The 22,319-nt window shown below is 41.9% G+C and overlaps 1 long non-coding RNA gene across 1 annotated transcript; it reads left to right on the top strand.

The window, feature by feature from the left end:
• The first annotated feature begins 15,739 nt into the window (after positions 1–15,739).
• Positions 15,740–22,099, top strand: LOC134295611 (uncharacterized). Its single transcript, XR_010002241.1, has 2 exons — positions 15,740–18,709; positions 21,070–22,099. It is a non-coding gene; the product is annotated as an uncharacterized LOC134295611 (long non-coding RNA).
• Positions 22,100–22,319: the final 220 nt, after the last annotated feature.

The following is a 22,319-nucleotide window of genomic DNA, read 5'->3' as shown; positions in this document are numbered from 1 at the left end:
AGCTCCCTTCATCCTGTCGATTGACTTCCAAGGCCGCCCTCTCAGTAGCCCTATTGACGGTCACCTGCTGGTTCCAGCACGTGCCTGACCTACGACCCGTCCCTCCCCACAAGTGGGTCCTCTGCCCCCAAAACACTCTTGTTCGGGGCCTGGCTCCGGGGCCGGCTCCAATCCCCAGCCACGTCGCTCCGGTGGCACAGGGAGCCTATGGGGCATATGGCCGACTAGTTGCATGCCGAATGGGATAAACCGAAGCCAAACAGCCTCGCGCTGTTATCACAGCAGATGGGGGAAGCGTGGCATTCAATATTTAGACAGATGCCACCTCCTCGTTCCACCTGTCTGGAACTTGGACGTCGGACAACATGAACTGTCTGCCTCATTATTAAGGAGACAAAGGGAGCCTTTATGGAGCGCGCAACCGAGAGCATCACGTCGGCAGAGCGTGCACCAATATTAATTGCTGACCCTCTTGGTTCAAAAAAAAAATAGGCCCAGTAGAAACAACTTTGCAATTACAGAGAGAGAAAGAGAGAGACTGTGCTGCTCTCACATCCTTTCCCAATGCCGCTTGCCGCACTAAATTAAACCAGGAGGAAAGGAAGCGTGCGGTGTTTTTTAAAAATATGTCGTCCGGATTATGATGATTATTATTATCATCACTATGATTATCATTATGCTTTATTATTACAATTATAAAATCACATCTGAAAATGACGGCAAAGTTCCTTCCATTAAAAAGCCCAACCTTTCCATCTAACAATCACGGCTCTATTGTGCTTTGGCCTTTCTTGCAAATTTGCTCTTTGCTTCGCAGTAGTCAACAGTTCTTTCAAACAGCCAGACGCTGGAAAAACACTCTTAGCAAGGGTGCTATTATATTCCACATATTTTTACACAACAGTTTATGCCTTTTTCCTTCTCCGGCTTTGTTTAGCTTATTTTTTTTTTTAAAGGCAGAGAACAGAAAGACGACAAAACGAAAGGAAAAAGAAGAGAACACAAGTCTGCATTGTCTGGTTTTTTATGGATGCTTGGCTAATTTTTTTGTTTTTCAATTGGCAAAAGGCTTTGGTGATTTGGGAAAAAAAAGAGGATGGTGGCAGGCCATTCGTGGCACTCTACTTATAGGGCAATCAAGGATGGATTTAAACACCATTCTTCTTTCAAAAAGATTAGGAGCGAAATCCTGATGCCTTACATATGTGTAAGTTCCCCAAGGGAAGCAGTTGAACCTTTTTAGCTGAAGCAGAGAGACCACAGTCAGGTCAAGGTTGAAGAATCAATCTTGACCACAAATCAAGGAGCATGAAATGCACTGCAGACTAATCCAAACAGAGAAGTTAGCCATTGCAGAGCACTAGATGAAACAACCTGTGTCCAACCTGGACACAGAATATTATTTGAAAACACAGAAATGCTGGACCACTCTCACAACCACCACGTCAGACTACACAGAGAAACCATTGGAATCCACAAGCAACAAAAACGTGGAAACCATGAACATGAACAAAATCTGGGTACCAGTATTTTTAAAATCTCTAACATCAGGACAGTAAATAAAGAACCACACTCAGAAGAAAGGGGAATTCCAGACAGGAAACAATCAGGGCCAGCTAACACCTTCCAACAAAGCATTCCCCCAGGCAGGAAGCAGACAGACTTTAAAGCTGCGAGGCTATTCAATGCTAATTAAGGTGTCCAATGGCAACATTCACACTTGCCTCCAACATACAAGAATTCTTTCTCCCTCCCTGGTCCACTTGCCTCGTTTCCAACAGACCTCACAACCTCTGACGATGCCCACCATGGATGTGGGGGCAACGTCAGGAGAGAATGCCTCTGGAACATAGCTAAACAGATCAGAAAACTCACACCAACCCAGAATAGGAATTGTGTGAGCAGCAGTTCCATTGCCTACAACTGCACACTGTGCACAGATCAGAATTTGAATGTTTGATGTCTTGACTCAGTTCTGCAATCTTGACCCTCAACACAAAGATATAATAGCATTCAAAGGCATAGATATATTAGTTTGGAATGTCAGTATGCAGAGGCCGTATTGCATACTGTAACACTGGTAAGGTGGAACTTTACATGAGGATATTTATGGAATACAATGCCAATGTAGGATCATAGCCCATGATGCCCAGAAGGTCTTCCTGGCTCTCAACTTGGCATCACATTATAGTCTTTTCTAATGAATCCTGTCTTCCCATGATATGGCCAAAGTAGATCAGCCTCAGTTGAGTTATCTTGGTTTCTAGGTCTGATTAGCTCTTGGATCTATTTGTTTTTCTTTTTAGAAATCCAGTTGATCCAATGAACCTATCTCCAGGACCACATCTCAAAGAGGTTGATATTTCTCCCACCTGTTTTCTTCACCTCTCACAACCATACATTGACATTGGAAATATGATGGCATGGACAACCTTGACTTTAGTATTATATATCTTTACACTTCAGGGTCTTTTCTAGTTTCTTTATAGCTGCCCTTTCAAGTCTTCTGATTTCTTGGCTCTACTGTCCTTGTTCTTCTTTACTTTATACATAAAAGAACTGAAACTGAGTGTCAACCTTGGACATAGAAAAATTATATTTTTGCCTAAATCCCCCTAATTCTTCTGCTAGTATATCTAGTGGCTATAGTTCAAAAACATAACTTTTCTAAGTTCTGTTTCTGCCCTCTCATCATTTCTTGGCCCTAACCCTAGGTTGTGGATCACAATTCCCACTGTCTTTTATTCCTTGTCTAGATTAGTTGGAAGTTTCTCAACACCTTGCATAAGCCACATAACCTGCAAGTAGAAATCCAGACTGAACTCATGTTTGCAGGTTGCAAAGGTACAAAGGTGATCAGTTCCATGCCCACATTCCAATTTTGCCATCTGTTGTTGTTTTCCCTGTATTTGGAACTTCCCACCAACAGTGATCATGGAGATGATACAACCATCTCTGTGCCATGCAAAATAAAGTGTCAAAGCTTGTAGAGCTTGCAATTAAAGCTTTGGAGTCTAAAATTTTCCCCCAAATCTCAATTGGTACCTGGTTCTAAACAGGATCATAGAATTTATAGCTTGAGAGGAAATCATCATCATCATCATCATCATCATCATCATTTTACTTCTCCTCAAAGCTTGAGTTAGGGTACAACATACATTAAAACATAATATAGGCAGTCCCTGAGTTGCAACATCTGACTTAATGAATGACTCATAATTACAAACTAGGGTGAGACCATAGGAAGTGAGGGAAATCTACATCTAGGAAGGGAAATTTGCTCCTGAAAGTGTTACTATAATGGGAAAAGGGGACTCCACCAACGCTTTATCACCAATCCTTGTTTCCACAACAAGCTCAATTTCTCAAAATCTAATTTTCACAGGGACAAAAAGTGAGGTGAAAACTTCTTTATGCCTGTAAAGAAGGCACAGGCAGCAAAACAAACACCACAGAGATGTTCCGTATGCAATCTAAAGCCTATATATGGTATATATTGTATATTAAAATTATCCGTACATAAACTTTAAAATATCACTTGAGGTGTGCATGACTGCAGGTTGATTTGATCAAGCATTTGCTTGTGCAAATGAGACTGTGTTGCACAACTTTTGTGTAATACTCACTGGATACCTGTTGGCAACTTCCAACTGGAATCTGTACACAGAGATGAATCTGGATGAATCTACACTGTAGAATTAATGTAGTTTGACAACAGTTTTAGTGCCAGAGCTCAATGTTATAATGTCATGGGAGTTGTAATTTTAGGACGCTCCGGAACTTTACATTATATTGAATTATAGCATTGAACCATGGCAGTTAAAATGGTGTCAAACTGCATTTGTTGCACAGTGTAGATGCACTCCTTGTGTTCCAGCAGTCAGGGAAAGATGCTATGGAGAGGTTTGGGTGAAGACTTTCACCGTCTTTTCCTTGTTTGACTTCATGAAGCATTGTATACTTTTATGGCACTCCAAAAATAAGCAATAATAGCAATAGAGTTTAGACTTAGGGAGAAAAGGAGCAGTCAAAGTGGCCAAGGGAATGCAAACCCAGCCAATGGGAAAGTTCTTGATGCAAATGATTTTCTCATTCTCTGCAATGCTAGGAAATTGGGGACTACAGGAAAATTACATTTGGAGAGGCAGAACTCTCTTTTGCAGGAGAAAGACCCTCATGTTGCCCTCCTCCCCTCCATAGCTTCACCCCTGGTTGTGAATTAATGGCTCTTTATTAATAATGAATAGCCCGGTAGACACTTATCCAACATCTGCCTTGGGCTGAGGGTTCCTCTCCTGCGCATCTGTATTAATTTTAAAGCTAATATTTGCTCACTCCTCGGTAACGATGATTCCCTATTAAAGCCCCTCCAACTCCAAAGCATATGGGCTATGAAGCTGGAGGAAAGGCCCATCCGAACGGAGCAGCCCGGGACTCGTGAGGTTAATTACAGATATTAACGCGGCTTTTCCCCTCCTTGGCTTCTTGCCTTTGGAAAGACTGAGGGAGCTTCCAAGCGATCTGGCTCTCTTCTCGTTCGCCTGTTAACTAATTGATAAAAATGTAAGTGTTTCGAAGGAGTCTAATTAAATCCCCAAGTCTTACAATTACGGAGCTATCTGGGAGCAGCAACCTCAGCTGGCACCGTAAGATGGATAACAGGTTGCTTCCACTGCTGTGGGCCTGTCTTTCTTTCTTTCTAAAGATGTAAACCTACAAGAGGCAGCTTCACAGAAGCACTGTTCAACTGGCAACTGTGGAGTGTGGGTTTTGTAGTCCCAAGCGTCCAGAGGGCTACGGTTCTTTGCTGAGCAAGAAATGAACAAGTCCAGCAAATAACCAGAAACAGATCACAAGAAAGCTGGTTTTGGACTCCAGCTCCCAGTGTTTGGGTGTTTATTTATTTATTTATTTATTTACAGTATTTATATTCCGCCCTTCTCACCCCAAAGGGGACTCAGGGCGGATTACAATGAACACATATATGGCAAACTTTCAATGCCAACAGACAAACAACATACATTAGACAGACTCAGAGGCATTTTTAACATTTTTCCAGCTTCACGATTCTGGCCACAGGGGGAGCTGTTGCTTCACCGTCCAGTAGTGGCTGTACTTCCGCATTCCTTTCCTTGTGTTTTGCTGGCAGTTTTATGGTGTTGTAAATTAGCCTCCCGCATAAAGCGTCCCTAAATTTCCCTAATTGACAGGTGCAACTGTCTTTCGGGGCTGCATAGGTCAACAGCAAGCCGGGGCTATTAATGGTCGGAGGCTTAACCCGACCCGGGCTTCGAACTCATGACCTCTCGGTCAGTAGTGATTTATAGCAGCTGGTTACTAGCCAGCTGCGCCAGCTGCCCGGCCCCAGGTGTTGCTTTTTTGGACTCCAGCTCCCAGAATCCATTGATTCTGGCAGTCCAAAACAGCAATATCCAAACACTCTTGTTCCTCATTGCTAATGACCACTAATAGACCATGCTTATAAATATATCTCATTCCCCTTTCAAATCCCACAAGGCTAAAGTTCATCACCACATCATGTGGCAATGAGTCCCAGGGATTGATGACAAAATCTTCCTTTTCAACTGATTGCCAATTGCTGTGACCATAACTTCAGATCATACAGAAGAGAGGAGATCTTTTTATCAACCCATTCTAACTTTATACTAATGAAGGAGAAATTTGTTTAGTTTTCCTGTGAATGCGAACTTCATTTCACACCACCTGATAAACCAGTTGTTCCCAACCTGTGGTCCATGGACCACCAGTGGTCCCCAAGAACTAAAATATAGTCCACAGCCCCACCGTAACTACACCATTGTAACAAGAGCGACTGATCTCGTGAAACCCTCTTATACCCACAAAAGACATGACAACAAGCCTCCTGACTGCTGCTTCTCCTCCTCCTTCCCCATGAACAGAGCCATTCCATGTGGCACCTGGAAGCGGGAGCGCCTTGGTATCTTCATTTTTAGGCCTATTCCTGGGGTTATTTGGGATGCTGATTCATAAGATTGTATTGGATAGATCATCAGTTCGAGATTATTAAATATGGTTTTCTATGTGTGAGCAGATGGCAACTACTGGGTGGCATATCAGAAACTAGAGCTGATGTGGTCTATCTAATGCAATTTTCTGAATCAGCACCCCAAATAACCAAACCGAATCTAAAGTTGACCAAAACCTGATTTTGGTACTAATGTTAGTAAGTGATCCTTGGTCAAAGTGGTCCCTGGTCAAAAAAAGGCCAGGAACACTGTGATGAACGGATGGACCAAAACTTTGGTTCTTTTTAAAATTTGCAATTCTTTCAATATTACAATGTAAATAAGTGCATGGAACATATACATATTAGGAAAAGTGGGCAAAAATGCATTAAGCCATAAAAAGAATGAAATAATAAGAATTATTACCCATGGAATCAACTATGTAATGTAGGTCAATCACAATGACATGGATCCAATCCTTCTTTCATAATTCAGACAAGTGACAGGCTTCTAGCAAGGGAATGGTATCCTGTTAGTGACTTACGTTTCACTTTTGCAGATTTGATTAATCATGCTTAACGATCTCTTTAGAGATCACTAGATCCTCCTGCTCTGTTCTGCGGTCAACTTTTGTTGGAGACACACTGGAGGGCTTTGGCTGCATAAAATCCACATTGAACTGGATTATATGGCAGTGTGGACTCAGATAATCCAGTTCAAAGCAGGTATTGTGGATTATCTGCCTTGATATTCTGGGTTATATGGCTGTGTGGAATGGCCTTTAGGAGTCCCTAGAGAGGTGTTTTCTAGGTAAAAAATAATAGCAACTTTTTATTAATTGTTTTTCACTTTCATGAGCTTTTAACGAATATTGAGGGCTGACCATAGTTCTGATTTGAAGACCATCATTAATATCATATTTCTTTGATTCTAAACCATTGATTGTAAGATGCACATTAATTTCAGCACCAAGAACAAAAAACCCTCTATTTATATATATTAGAAGGCAACCATGATTCTAAGATGATTCTATATGGGGAGGAAAGGGAGTCTTAGAAAATAATAAATACAGTAGTTAGCTATTGAACATGTGATACTATTATATAACGCACATGCATACCTGAGCTGAGCATTGCACTCGTACACATTTCACATTTGTTTGCACATTTGTTTGCATAGTGTTACAAATCACTGACATGCAGTTGTCCCATATATCTGTGAGTGTAAAGTTACATTCTCTCTCCGTGATACAGGATCATAGCCATGATTAGCGAAATGCGAAAGGGAGAAAAACTGAAATGAATAAATGCTTCTAACCTTGCTCCCAAAACTATGCATAATTTTTCTGCAAGCTGCCTGCACATTGGACTCTGAAGGCAGTTTTCTACTTACCGTGAAATTCTATGGAATAACTCGAAACTATTCCAAGGGTTCAGCAAGACTGGCTGCACTCTTGGATGCGCTCTCGCATCTAGCAGAACGTGCTTGTTTGCCTATATTGGTTTAGCTATTTCCATAATTTACATACTGCCCATCTGCTAAGGCACCCTAAACAGTGCTAGGCTTCCTCGTCTCTCTGTCTTCTTCTGTTTTTCAAAAAGCCCAGCACATCTTGCATAAAACAGCAAACAAAATAGATACAGCTTATCCTCTACAAAACTTCAAACTCCAGCCAAAATGAAATTAAGGAGGTGGACCGTAATTTATCTTTACAGTGTTTTATGGCAATTGTACCATTGTTATTGTGGTGTGCGTTCAAGTCATTTATGACTTATGGTGACCCTAAGGCCAACCTAAACCTATCACAGAATTTTCTGGGCACGAAAGTTTGTGGTGAGCAACCAAAGGCAGTCCACCGGCGAGGCAATTTAGGCGGTTGCCTGTGGCACAATCATTCTGGGGGTGCAGTGAGGCCCCTGGGAGGATGGCGCCACTCCCTGCCTCCTTCTTCGGGCCTTGCGGGCCTTCTTCGGGCCGCCTGGCCTACTGGAAGGCCCAACGCAGGCTCCGGAATACCCGGCGCGGGCTCTGGAAGCCCGCGTCGGTCCTTCCGGTGGGCCAGGCGGGCCTTCCGGAGCCTGCGCTGGGCCTTCTGGAGCCCGCATCAGGCACTCCAGAGCCCATGTCGGCCCTTTCGGTGGGCCGGGTGGGCCTTCCCGAGCCCGCGCTGGGCCTTCTGGAGCCTGCGTCAGGCACTCCAGAGCTCGTGTCGGCCCTTCCGGTGGGCTGGGGGGCCTTCCGGAGCCCACGCTGGGCCTTCTGGAGCCCGCGTCAGGCACTCCGGAGCCCGTGTCGGCCCTTTCAGTGGGCCGGGCGGGCCTTCTGGAGCCCATGTTGGGCCTTCTGGAGCCGGCGTTGGGCACTCTAGAGCCCGCGTTGGCCCTTCTGGTTGGCTGGACGGGCCTTTCTGAGCCCACATTGGGCCTTCTGGAGCCTGCGTCGGGCACTCCGGAGCCCGCGTCGGCCCTTTCAGTGGGCTGGGCAGGCCTTCCGGAGCCCGCGCTGGGCCTTCTGGAGCCCACGTCGGGCACTCCAGAGCCCGTGTCGACCCTTCTGTTGGGCTGGGCGGGCCTTCTGGAGTCTGCACTGGGCCTTCTGGAGCCCACTGCTATCTGTTGGAAACAAGGCAGGTGGGGTTTATTTGTCTGTGGAATAATGTCCAGGGTGGGAGAAAGTGCTCTTGTCTGTTGGGAAGCAGGTGTGGATGTTGTAATTAATCACCTTGATTAGCATTTAATGGCCCTGTGGCTTCAAGGCCTGGCTTCCTCTTGCCTGGGAGAATCTTTTTTGGGAGGTGTTAGCTGTCCCTGATTGCTTCCTGTCTGGATTTCCACTGAGTGTTGTTCTTTATTTAGGTTTTTCCTTAATCCCTCCTTATTACCCAACATTTTCACTTATCCAACGCTTTTATTTTTCAGTGATTGGTTTTTTTTGGGGGGGGGGGGGCAATTTCTGTTCGCCTACACTTTAAAATTACCTTGGACCTGCTCTGTGAGCAACTGAGCCCTGGTCTCTAGAGTCATATTCCAAATCACAGACAAATGTGTGATGGTGTTGAACAACCAAATGCACAATCATGTGCAAACATTCAGAATGAGCATCCATGTGCCCTCTGCATGTACATCCATGTGCAAAACCTACCATATACAATGACAGCAGACAGGCAGCCCCATTACTACAATCTTGAGTTGAATATGTGCATTATGCACTAGGCAAAAATGTCCAACTGTTTCGATAGAGTTTTATTCTGAAATAGGTCATAGTTCTAAGTACTGATTAAAACTAATTTTAATCTCAAACGGGTGTCTTCTCTCTCCTCCCAAGGATAGTAAGGCTTTACAATGACTGTAAACTGGGTACTTTCTAATAGGGTAACATTTATGGTACCCTTTTATTAGAATTGTTTGAAGGTTAACTGAAATGTTCTTCACCAGATGTCATCTTTCCTATTCCCAACTTTCCTTATCCCACCCGTAGTGTGGTTTTCTGGTCCATGTGCATTTACGCATTATGGCAATGACTTGTACCCTATTATCAGACTTCACTACAGAGGACTCATTGAATTAATGGAGCTTAGAAAAGTATTGACTTACCAAGATAACATTGATTCCGCTGGTATTCTCTAGCTGAAACTAAGACTAGAACATAATGTCCTGACTTTTCATAAGTGTAAATAAGAGTGGACAACTAGTATTGTAGCTGTTCCGAAAACTGGAACATGAAGCAATGGATTTATATTACAAGAAAAATAAACTTCCTGAACCTTAAAAAGAATGTCTTGGCAGAAAGATCAATTCACCAGTGGAACTGGCTGCCTTGGAGAGTCATTGTGCTGGTACGGCTGTACCAGAAGCTCCAACTTTATTTTCTTTCTGCTAATGTTTGCAGTCATAGGGCAGGCCACCTGTCCATCATCATTAAGTTTGGTTCCGCCCCTTGTTCAGGGCTCTGGAAGGGAAGGAGCCATTTTCTAGTCAGTCTCACTTAAGGAATCTAAGCTATAGGACGTAGACCAGCTCGTCCCGTAGAAAAGCTTCATATCTCAAGAACATCCGGGGACATAGAACATCCAGGGATATAGAACATCCGGGGATATAGAACATCCGAGGAATCAGAAACAGAAATTCCAGGGGAAAGGTCCCAAAGGTTCCACGGAACCCCAGCTGAAACATCTGCAAGCCTTGGTTGGTAGGTCCACTCGATACGCAGAAGCATTTGGAATTGGTAGTGGGTCCCACATCAGCTAGGCCCATATAATAGACAGCCTGGGAGAGGTTATAAGAGGGTTTTCTCCTTATAGAGAAAGCACAGTTATCAAAAGCCAATTGCCTGTCCCCTGGGGACAAGACCGAAAAGGCCAACAGTTTATTAAGGAAACCTTGAAGTGTTATTTGACTCCTTGAAGATTCATTATTTGTTCAATAATAAAAACTTTGTTATCTCATTAAAGACTCAAAGGAATATCCTTTTCAGGAAAATCCTCAAGAACCTCTCTTTCAGGCACCCTGGCTTCCCGTTGGGCATAAAGTATACGTCCTATACAAAGACAATAGTTACAGGCCCAGCGTGTCTTCCTCTTTGGCAGTTCAGATGGTAATTTTTTGGTGATGTTATAGTTGTCTGTTCCTGCTTTGGAAGGACATTGGATTAGATGAGCCTTGAAACTGCTTTCAGATCAGTTCTGTGAATAACTTCAATTAGATTTTTGCTCATTTAAAACATGGTGCTGGAGGAGAGTTCTCTGGACATCATGAATCGGCAAGAGACCTATTTACACAGACCAAAATCCCATTGGCTTTTTTTGCCGCCGCATTGCATTGTTGGCTCATGTTTAACTTGTTTCCCACGAGGACTCCAAGATCTTTTTCACACGTACTGCTGTCGAGCCAGGCATTGTCCCCCATTCTGTATCTTTGCATTTCATGTTTTCTGTCTAAGTGGAGTATCTTGCATTTGTCCCTGTTGAACTTCATTTTGTTAGTTTCAGCCCATCTCTCTAGTCTGTCAAGATCGTTTTGGATTCTGCTCCTATCTTCTGGAGTACTAGCTATCTCTCCCAATTTGGTCCCATCTGCAAACTTGATGATCATGCCTTCTAACCCTTCATCTAAGTCATTAATAAAGTTGTTGAACAGAACCAGGTCTAGGACAGAACCCTGCTTGTGGCACTCCACTCGCCTCTTCTTTCCAGGATGAAGAAAACGCATTGGTGAGCACCCTTTGGGTTCATTCGCTTAACCAATTACAGATCCACCTAACCGTAGTTTTGTCTAGCCCACATTTGACTAGTTTGTTTTCCAGAAGGTCGTGGGGGACTTTGTTGAAGGCCTTACTGAAATCCAGGTACGCTACATCCATGGTGTTCCCTGCATCTACCCAGTTTGTAACTCTATCGAAAAAAGAGATCAGATTAGTCTGGCATGACTTATTTTTGATAAATGCATATTGACTATTAGCGATGACCGCATTCATTTCTAAGTGTTTGCAGACCACTTCCTTTTCTAGAATCTTGCCTGGTATTGACATGAGCCTGACCAGACGGTAATTGTTTGGGTCATCCTTTGTTCCCTTCTTGAAGATAGGGACCACATTTGCCCTCTTTCAATCTTAAGCGGCTGAGGGGTCTGAGGCCAGGAATTGTGGGATTTGAAGTCCATAACACCTGGAGGGCCGAAGTTTGCCCATGCCTGGTCTAGACACTATACTCCTCTTGATGCAACCTAGATTCACATTGGCTTTTTAAGCTGCCATATCACATTGCTAAGTCATGTTCAGGTTTTGGTCTACTAAGACTGCTAGGTCCTTTGGGATGTACTATTGTCCAGCTAGATATTTATTTATTTTATTTATTTACAGTATTTATATTCCACCCTTCTCACCCCGAAGGGTACTCAGGGCGGATCACAATGTACACATACATGGCAAACATTCAATGCCATATGAACATAGAAACAGAGACAAAGACAGAGACACAGAAGCAATTTAACCTTCTCCAGCTTCCAGCTTCATGAGGGTATGCTTCCAGCAACAGGGGGAGCAGATGTTTCATCATCCACTGTGATACCGAGTCCTTGATGGAGTACTTCCTCATTCCAAATGCTGCTGGATGGTTTTTTTTATGGTGTCTTAGTTTAATTAGCCTCCCCAGATGCAACTATCTTTTGGGTTGTTTACGTCAACAACGAGCAGGGCTGTTTTTTATTTTAATTGTCGGGTGCTCACTCCAACACGGGCTGATCTCGAACTCATGACCTCTTGGTCATAGTGATTTATTGCAGCTGGCTACTAACTAGCCTGTGCCACCACCATCAGCCATCCTACCGCTATTACTGTATATACCCGAGTATAAGCCGACCCGAATATAAGCCGAGGCACCTAATTTTACCACACAAAAAAACTGGGAAAACAAGTTGAGGGTGGTAAATTTCAGAAATAAAAATAGATACCAATAAAATTACATTAATTGAGGCATCAGTAGGTTAAATGTTTTTGAATATTTACATAAAGCTCAAATTTAAGATAAGACTGTCCAACTCTGATCAAATCATTATTCTCATCTTCTTCAATGTAAATGTGCTTATGTATCCTTTTAATAATAATAGAGTAAAATAATACATGTAATAATAACACAGGAAAATAATACAAGTAATAATAAATAGAGTAAAATAATAAATGCAAGAAGAAGAAGAAGAAGAAGAAGAAGAAGAAGATCAGAGTGAAATAATAAATTTATTATTATTATTATTAATAATGATGATGATGATGGTGGTGGTGGTGGTGGTGGTGGTGATGGGCACACTGGGTGCCATGCCAAAAGATCTCAGCCAGCATTTGGAAACAATAGATATTGACAAAATTACAGTCTGTCAACTGCAAAAGGCCACCCTACTGGGATCTGCGCGCATCATTCGAAAATACATCACACAGTCCTAGACACTTGGGAAGTGTTCGACTTGTGATTTTGTGAAACGAAATCCAGCATATCTATCTTGTTTGCTGTGTCATAATAAAATAAAATAAAATAAAATAAAATAAAATAAAATAATAATAATAATAATAATTAATAATAGAGTAAAATAAATGTAATAGTAGCAACAATAAAAGAGAAAAATAATAAATGTAATAATACCAATTATAATAGAGAAAAATAATAAATGTACCATATATTCTCAAGTATAAGCTAACCCAAATATAAGCCAACCAGGACCCTCACCCGAGTATAAGCCGAGGGGGGCTTTTTCAGTCTTAAAAAGGATACAAAAACAATGCTTATACTCGAGTATATACAGTAATTTCATTTCTTCTTCCTAAATGTTGTACCGTACATTTTTCCCTGTTGAAAGTCATTTTATTATTTTTGGCCCAACTCTCTCATCTGTGAAGGTCATTTTGGGTTCTGGTCTGTCCTCTGGGATATTAGCTATCCCTCCCAAGTTGGTGTCATCTGCAGGTTTGATAGGCATGCCTTCTATACCTTCATTGAATAAGATATTGAATAGCCCTGGGTTCAGGAGTGAACAACGTGGCACTCCACCAGTCACCTCTCTCCAGAATGAAGAGAAGCCATTGGGAAGAAGCACCCTTTGTGTTTGGCCAGTCAACCAATTACAAATCCATCAGACAGTACTGTATGAAGCCCACATTGACTAGCATCTTCGCAAGATCATCATGGGGGATCTTGTTGAAAGACTTACTGAAATCAAATACAGAAAACACAGAAACAATGCAGCAAAAAAAATTTGCAACGTCTTCGTCATACTTCAGAGTCCGCAGCTCTGGGGATCTGGGGAAAAGGAGGAAAGAGGAAGCATTTGGAGATCATTAATAAGAAAAATGGCCTTCGGTAAGTGTTTGTGGGCCAAGAAAAAAAACATATGCACCGTATATTGATTTTTGTGCAAGGGAAAAGATCGTTATGTGAGTCTGGTGCATTATTCAAGCAGAGCAGATGGGATGTTGGCATGAACATGCCAAATACAAGATGTGCGGTTTTACCCAAGTGGGCCGATAAATTATCATAAACCACTTATGGATATCCCTCAACCATGACGTCTAATAGTAAAATTAAATTAAACAAGAAACTTCCAGCCGGAATGTGTGGAAAAGCTGGCAGGAGGAGCGTCTCAGGAATGGAGGAACCAGCCAGAGGAACGTCATTCGCTCTTCATGGCTTTGGCTCACGAGCCTTCTTGAGTGGGCTTGCAAGCCGCCTCGGAGAAGACTTTCAGCAGTGTCCAAAAGCAAATGCAAATCAATTTTTAGGCAGTTTTTCAATGGCTTTGAAAGCGTTTCAGTATTCATTGGCACTGATCATTCAAACTTTGGAACTGCCTCTTCAGGTTGGGAAACTTCACTCTCAGTGATGCCATCACAAAGCTCAATCCCAATGGCTTTACAATAGAAACCTGATTGGCTGGATTCCCTGACTTCATAGTCCCTGAAGAAGGAGAGGTATAGAGTCAATATGGAAAAAAAATACTGTATATACTCAAGTATAAGCCTAGTTTTTCAGCCCTTTTTTTAAGACTGAAAAAGCCCTCCTCAGCTTATACTCGGGTGAGGGTCCTGGTTGGCTTATATTTGGATCATCTTATACTCGAGAATATATGGTACATTTATTATTTTTCTCTATTATTATTGGTATTATTACATTTATTATTTTTCACTATTATTGTTGCTAGTGTTATATTTATTTTACTCTATTATTATTATTATTATTATTATTATTATTATTATTAAAACATTTATTATTTCACTCTGATCTTATTATTATATTTATTATTTTACTCTATTTATTACTACATGTATTGTTTTTTCTGTATTATTATTATTATTATTATTTTACTCTATTATTATTAAAAGATACATAAGCACATTTACATTGAAGAAGATGGGAATAATGATTTGATCAGAGTTGGACTTAAGATAAGATTAGAGCTTTATGTAAATATTCAAAAATATTTAACATACTGATGCCTCGATTAATGTAATGTTATTGGTATCTGTTTTTATCTCTGAAATTTACCACTCTCGGCTTATACTGGAGTTAATGTTTTCCCAGATTTTTTGTGGTAAAATTAGGTGCCTCGGCTTATATTTGGGTTGGCTTATACTCGAGTATATACGGTAATATTATGTTGTTGAAAACTTTCATGGCTGGAATCACTGGGTTGCTATGAGTTTTCCAAGCTGTATGGCCATGAAGCATTTCCTCCTAATGTTTTGCCCACATCTAAGGCAGGCATCCTCAGAGTTTGTGAGATCTATTAGAAACTAGGCATGTGGGGTTTATATATCTGGAACATCAGGAGAGAACGCTTCTGGAACATGGACATACAGCCCAGAAAAGTGAAAGCAACCCAATAATACAGTAAAAGTCTCACTTATCCAACAGAAACAGACCGGCAGAACGTTGGATAAGCCCGGGCTGTGGCGCAGGCTGGTGAGCAGCCAGCCAGCTGCAGCCAGTTGCAACAAATCACTCTGACCAAGAGGTCATGAGTTCGAGGCCAGCTCGGAGCCTATGTTTGTCTTGTCTTTGTTCTATGTTAAAGGCATTGAATGTTTGCCTTATATGTGTAATGTGATCCGCCCTGAGTCCCCTTCGTGAGAAGGGGGGAATATAAATACTGTAAATAAATAAATAAGTAAATAATATGGATGGATTAAGGAAAAGCTTATTAAACATCAAATTACGTTATGATTTTATAAATTAAGCACCAAAACATCATGTTTTACAACAAACTGACAGAAAACGCAGTTCAATACATGATAATGTTATGTAGTAATTACTGTATTTATGAATTTAGCACCAAAACATCGCAATGTATTGAAAACATTGTCGCACCTCAGGTTAGCTTCACCTTGTAAAGACACCAAGCCACACACAGGAAGTAGTCTTTTGTAGTTTATTTAGGAAATAGGCAAAGGATAGTTCATAAAAGGGTAAAAGATCAGTTCCAAAAGATAGATACAAAACCAAGGCTGTAAGCAATAGGTCCATAGGAACATAGAGCATAAAACAAGGTCCTTTTCATGGAAGCCAAAAGTCCCAGCAAACAGAATATATCCACAAGATATTACAGGAAGGCAAACTTGGCACAGGAAAGCAGTCTTGCTTCTAGATCAAGCGATGGAGTTGCATTGACAAAGAGCTCTCTGCGAGCAGACTATTTTAAAAGCATGACATAAAGGCGTTCCGTTGCCCTCTCATTTATTGGCTATGCGAAGGCTTCTCCGCAACCCTCTAAATTCTAGTCTCGTAGCACGTTTGAGATTTTCAGATTCAAGGCCACTGAGCTCCTTATCAGGCGGCAAAACGGTATCCTCCTTTTCCACTCCCTGCACCTGAAATTCCTCATTAGAAACAACATCATGATTTATTCCCATGGGAACAACTCCCTGCTCTTCATTTCCCACAGATGGAATGCGCCTATAATTCCTAGCATCAGAGTCATCCTCAAATTCATCCTGAATCCTATCATTATGCACATATAACTCAGAATCTTCATCAGAGTCATGCAAAGGCACATCAGAATCACACAAAGGCAAAGGCTGAGCCACAACAAACATTGACTACAAAATACATTGGCTACTAACAAATTGACAACAAATAAAGATAGAATTGCATAAAATGAACTTACAGTAACAACACTGCCGAAAAATAAATACGTAAAAAGTTCAGTCCTTGCTGCCTAGAGAAATAGCTGTGGATTTGGGCAGGAGGCAGACTGCGTTGGATAATCCAGAACATTGGATAAGCAAATGTTGGATAAGTGAGACTCTACTGTAGTATCCATCTATTCTGCTTTAGTCTGGAATATTGTGTCTCGTTATGGGCACCTCAGATCAAGAATGATATTGACAAGCTGGAGCAAGTGCAGAGAAGGGCGACCAAGATGATCAAAGTTCTGGAAACTTAGCCTTATTGGGAAAAATAGAAGAAGATGGGAATGTTTTACTGAGGAAAGAGGAAGCAGAGAGGTGATGTGATAGCCATGAAGTATAGGAAGGACTACTGTCATGTTGCTTGTTTCTACTGCTCCTGGAGATAAATAATGATCCAATAGATTCAAATTAAAAGAAAAGAGATTTTCACTAAATATTAGGTATCCCTTCCTGACACTAAGGATGGTATCCCACGCAGGGAGACTTCCCTCTTGTGTCTGTCATGCTTTGTTAGGGAAGTATTTTAAAAGTGTGAAGAAATGGGGGAGGAGATTGACAGAACTTGTCTTCTGAATAATTATGAAACAGGAGAAAATATCGAAAACCACATGGGATGGGATCTGTCAGATTTGCTTACATTGAATCAATTTGGTGACATGGGGGAATGGGCGTTTGTAACAGATCTTGCCTAACTTACAGGGTTGGTAAGTGGCCTGCCTTGCAGGGTGGATGAACGGCCATTTGCAGGCCTTGCTTGCAAAAGTTAAGCAGAGCAAGGGGGAGGAGTGATCAGGAAGCCATTACTGTAAGTGCAGTCTGATTGGCTGATGCAAATGGAGAGAGTTGCTTAGCAACTTGAGAGGGGCAGAGCCAAAGTGACAGTTGGAGCTATGCAGCCAAATAATTCTTTCCGTTAGTCAGTTGGTTAGTTGGAGTTTGAAGTCTGGAGATAGATAAGTTTGGGAACTGTGTTTTTAAAAAGAAACCTCTTTGAGGAATATAGTTAAGAGCCTTCAGGGAAGTAAGGCTGAGTACTATAGTTTAGAGTGCTGATGTTAAATACCAGGAGAAGTGGATTTAAAGGTGTAAATTGTCCTGTTTGTATTTCCTGTGTGAAGGAACATATTTCCACAGAATTCAAGTTATAAAACCATCCTTTGTAAGATAAAAGTAAGGTAAAGGTAAAGGTTTTCCCCTGACGTTAAGTCCAGTCATGTCTGACTCTGGTGGTTGGTGCACATCTCCATTTCTATGCTGAAGAGCCGGCATTGTCTGTAGACACCTCCAAGGTCATGTGGCCAGCATGACTTCATGGAGCGCCGTTACCTTCCCGCCGGAGCGGTACCTATTGATCTACTCACATTTGCATGTTTTCGAACTGCTAGGTTGGCAGAAGCTGGAGCTAACAGCGGGCGCTCACTCCGCTCCTGGGATTTGAACCTGGGACCTTTCGGTCTGCAAGTTCAGCAGCTCAGTGCTTTAACACACTGAGCCACCAGAGAAAAGACTAACTTGATATTGAAACTTCTGCGCATCTTTACTGTTTAAGAATAAATAAACAACAACTTCTTGTTTTTATCACATAAAGTATCTCATGTGACTCTCTCTCAATATCCTAACACAGAACAGGCTCCTGAATATAACATTGATGGCAGCATTTGTAGAGGTAGTGAGTTCAAATCATCCATATTTTGGTGGTAGCTGAAGCCAAAGCCTCTGAAATTTTGGTAATTTTGAAAAATCTTCCATAGCGTCCTATGGATGGTGTTCTACAAAGCAGTGATCCAAAATGGAGCCACCTGATCCTTGTACAGTATTTTTTTTAATTAAATGTATTCAGTAGAAATTGCACTGCTTCAGGAGATTGCTGCTTTGCTTTCACTTGATTCTAACCTTTCAAAATTGTGCTTTTTCCTGCTTTTCCTTTTTCAAAGAAGTTGAGTTAGTGATCCATTGGGAAGAAGAGCAGAAGAGCCCATGGGGAGAAATGAGGTCTGTCTTAACTGCACTGGTTCATGTGATGCATCTGACAACAGATAAGTTTGGGAGAAAAGGTAAGAAACAACACCGTGTGATGGGTACTGATAAATGATGTGATTTGCTTTTTAATGCAACAGGACTAAATGCCATCTGACGCTTCCCTTATGCCCTGTGGGATGAGGTCCTATGAGTGCATCTACACTGCAGAATTAATCCAGTTTGACACCACTTGGTGTCAATGCCATGGAATCATGGGAGTAATTGTTTTACAAGGTCTTTAGCCTTCTCTGCTGAAGAGTGCTGGTGCCTCACCAAAGCATAGCTGACATGATTCCACAACACTGAACCACAGCAATTCAAGTGGTGCCAAACTGCATTAATTCTACAGTGTAGATGCACCCTAAGAGCTGTTTGACAGTAGAACACACAAACTCAGTACAGAATGGACTCTGCTTCACTGTAGGACTTTAAAAGAGGTTGGACAGCCGCCTGTCCTTGATGCATTAGCTATGGATTTGGGATCCCTTCTACGTCTTCAGTCCTAGGATTATGAGCCTGAATCCCTGCTTAAAGTCTGAGTCCTGGTGTTGAATAGTCTCAGACAAAGACACATCACAAACAACAGTGAAGCTTTGGCTGGGATGAAGTTGGGGATTACTGATCCCCAACTTGGGTAATATGTATGAAGTTCATGGGCTTTCCTATTATGTTTCTGTTACGTTTTGGATGCTTCTCTGGCTGGGACCGGTCATCAACACAACAAGTAAAATAATAATAATAATAATAATAATAATAATAATAATAATAATAATAATAATAATAAACATTATTTATATTCTGTCCTATCTTCCTGAGGGAACAAACCAAGAGCTCTGTCATTGCAGCACTCAATAACACAACCAAATCTTTTCAATTAATTTCTTCTTGAATCTCAGGAACTTCTAAGTTTTACTTAAAACCAGGGTCTCATGATGCCCACAGGAAGATAAGATCCTGCCTTCTGTTGTAGTGCCGGATGACTTTGCTCCACCAGTTCATGGCTGGAAAGAGAAGTCTATGTAGGATGTCACACCAGAGGAAGTAGGCCATGTGCAGTCTTGCTTTTAGCCTGAACTTTCAAGGAGGGATTCAAGATGATAGCCCTACATGGTTGAGAGAGTTCAGCACCTTACGGGGGTTGAATGAAAAGTAATGCCTCCACCTTCATTACTTCGGTTTGTTTGGGAATATTTTAATAAATCAAATGCAGAAATAATCCTTAGAATGTACTCTTTTTTCACTTTTCCACATAATCACCAGACAATTGGATACATTTCTGCCAATGATGAACAAGTTTTTTGAAGCCGTCACAGAATAAGTCAACACTCTGTTTCCGCAACCAGCATCTCACAGTCCCCTTCGTGCACAGATCTTCCGATAGCCAAGCAAAGCTATAATGTGACCAGCACGTTCTTGTGAAATGCCTATTATGCTTGAAATTTCTCTCTGAGTGATACAATGATTCTCCTGAATCAATCTGTCAACCTTTTGCTTGTGAAACTCGGTGCTTGCTGCCACAGAACATCCAACTCTTTGTTTGTCTCGCAAGTCAGATGTTCCCACCTCAACATCTTTAAACTTACTTGCCCAACGACGCACAGCGCTCACATCAACACAATCACCATAAACAGCTTGCATTCTCTGATGAATCTCCTTTGAGGTGACACCTTCTGCTGTCAAGAATTCAGTGACTGCACATTGCTTCAGTCACATTGACTGACCGTCTGCACAGGATTCCATACTTCACACTTTAACAACACAACCGTTCAATGCTAAGGCTTCCCGCCAAATGGAATTGTAGAGGAGAGTCCACTGAACAAGCCAGTACCTGCCGCAGACCAGGACTGCCATCTGTTGAGGAGTTACAAAGGTGGAGGCATTACTTTTCATTCAACCCTCATAGATAGATCTTTTAAGCTGTGGACTAGTACCAGAGCAAAATCATTGCCTGATTGGAATAGAAGCCACCTGTCAATGGGGAAAGGGACAGAAATCAGAAGAAGACTAAGACCTGGAAAGGCAGCTGAATGGAAAGAAGGTTCTGACACTCCCTACCATGAGCAGTCTGGTTGGCATCCTCTAGTTTTCTTTCTGCTCATAGTGGAGACGTTTTCATACAGACAGGGCTTTTAATTTTAATTACAGATCAGTCACATGTGTGTGGAATATCATCACAGTGTAACGGTTTGAGCATTGGATCACAATTTTGGAGATTTGATTCTCCAGTAAACTGGTAGGTCACAGTCCTCAGCTCCAGAAGACTCCTTGATAGAATCACCTTAGAGATGCTGTAAGTCAGATATGACTTAAAGCACATGCCTGGGCTGAAATCTCATGTTATTTTATGTCATTTTATGTGAAATCTAATCTGCTATGTCATTTTATGTCATTTTAGGTGACCTACCAGACTTTCAATGCCAGGGCAACATAGTTACATTTATATAGTCTTGCAATTACAACTGGTCCATAAGACTGATGTAGCTCTCAGTGAAAATGAGTCTGACACAACAACAACAACAACAACAACAACAACAACAACAACAACAACAACAACACAGGCCATTTATAAAAACAGAAGAACCAATCCACATGTCATACCCCAGCCACCTTTGGCTTCTGAACCTGATCCAGAAATGAACTTTGACCAGGATGAAGCTTACTCTGACCTTTTGCCCAGTTCTCCCAGCTCCTTTCAGTTACAGCTGCCGGCTGTTGATAGTTCAGATGCTTCCTTAATTGGGAGAGATACTGGAGATGTTACTCCCCTGGCTGAACCAGATGTCTAGAGTTCCCCAGAGAACGTGCCCTTCAACCGAAAGGAGTTTTTGCATCACCAGAGATCAGAAAAACAAGGGCTTAGGAGGAGTAACCGCTTGGTATCTCGAGGGGATTGTGGATAAAAAGATTCCCTTGGGAACCTTTGGGGAGTTTGGTCTCCCTTCGTTGGGATCTGATCTTCGTTCCATAAAAGTGCCTTGCACTGCAGGCAATTTGCAGTGTCAACATAGCGTTTTCCTGAGAGCACTTCACCGACTCCAGTTCCCTGATTTCACCAAGCCAAGCCTCCTGTTTCTGGCGGCCAAGCTGAGCCGCAACTCCCGATTTAAACCAGAGTAAATTCACTTCCTTGCCTTGTTCCTGAATCAAGTTTGATCTTCGCTTCGTCTTGTTCCTGCTTTGATATCCACAATCTCCTAGTGACTTTGGACCTTGTTATTCACCCTTGCTTCCTTGTTGTTCCCCGCTCAAACTTCCCAACAGTTTGAGCGTGTTTCGGTTTTGGACTTTGGACAGTAATATTGGACATTTTCCTTCATCTTTTTGGACTTATTCATACCTTTCCACAAAGGACTATTTCCCACTCATCCCTTCTGCTTATGCATTCCTGAATTTATATTTGCTTTAATAAAGATATTATATGATTATTGGTCTCTGTCTAGTTTCCAGTGTTCACGCTGCCTTGGGGTGCAACACCACAGTTTAGTTCCCGGCACCCTGGGAAGAGTTTGTCATTGACAAAAACAAAGGATGGATCAGAAGGCCAACAAGTGAGGAATAGAGAAATGAGAGGGAGAGAGAGGAGTGCATAACTCAATGGCAACCTAATTGGTTGCTGCCACGAGTGCGTTCTCCAGGGACAGATCG

This window comes from Anolis carolinensis, chromosome 1 (assembly GCF_035594765.1).
Source record: "Anolis carolinensis isolate JA03-04 chromosome 1, rAnoCar3.1.pri, whole genome shotgun sequence".
Classification (NCBI taxonomy): domain Eukaryota; kingdom Metazoa; phylum Chordata; class Lepidosauria; order Squamata; family Dactyloidae; genus Anolis; species Anolis carolinensis.
The sequence above is the reverse complement of the archived record's forward strand: the minus strand, read 5'-3'. Positions and strand labels throughout refer to the sequence as shown.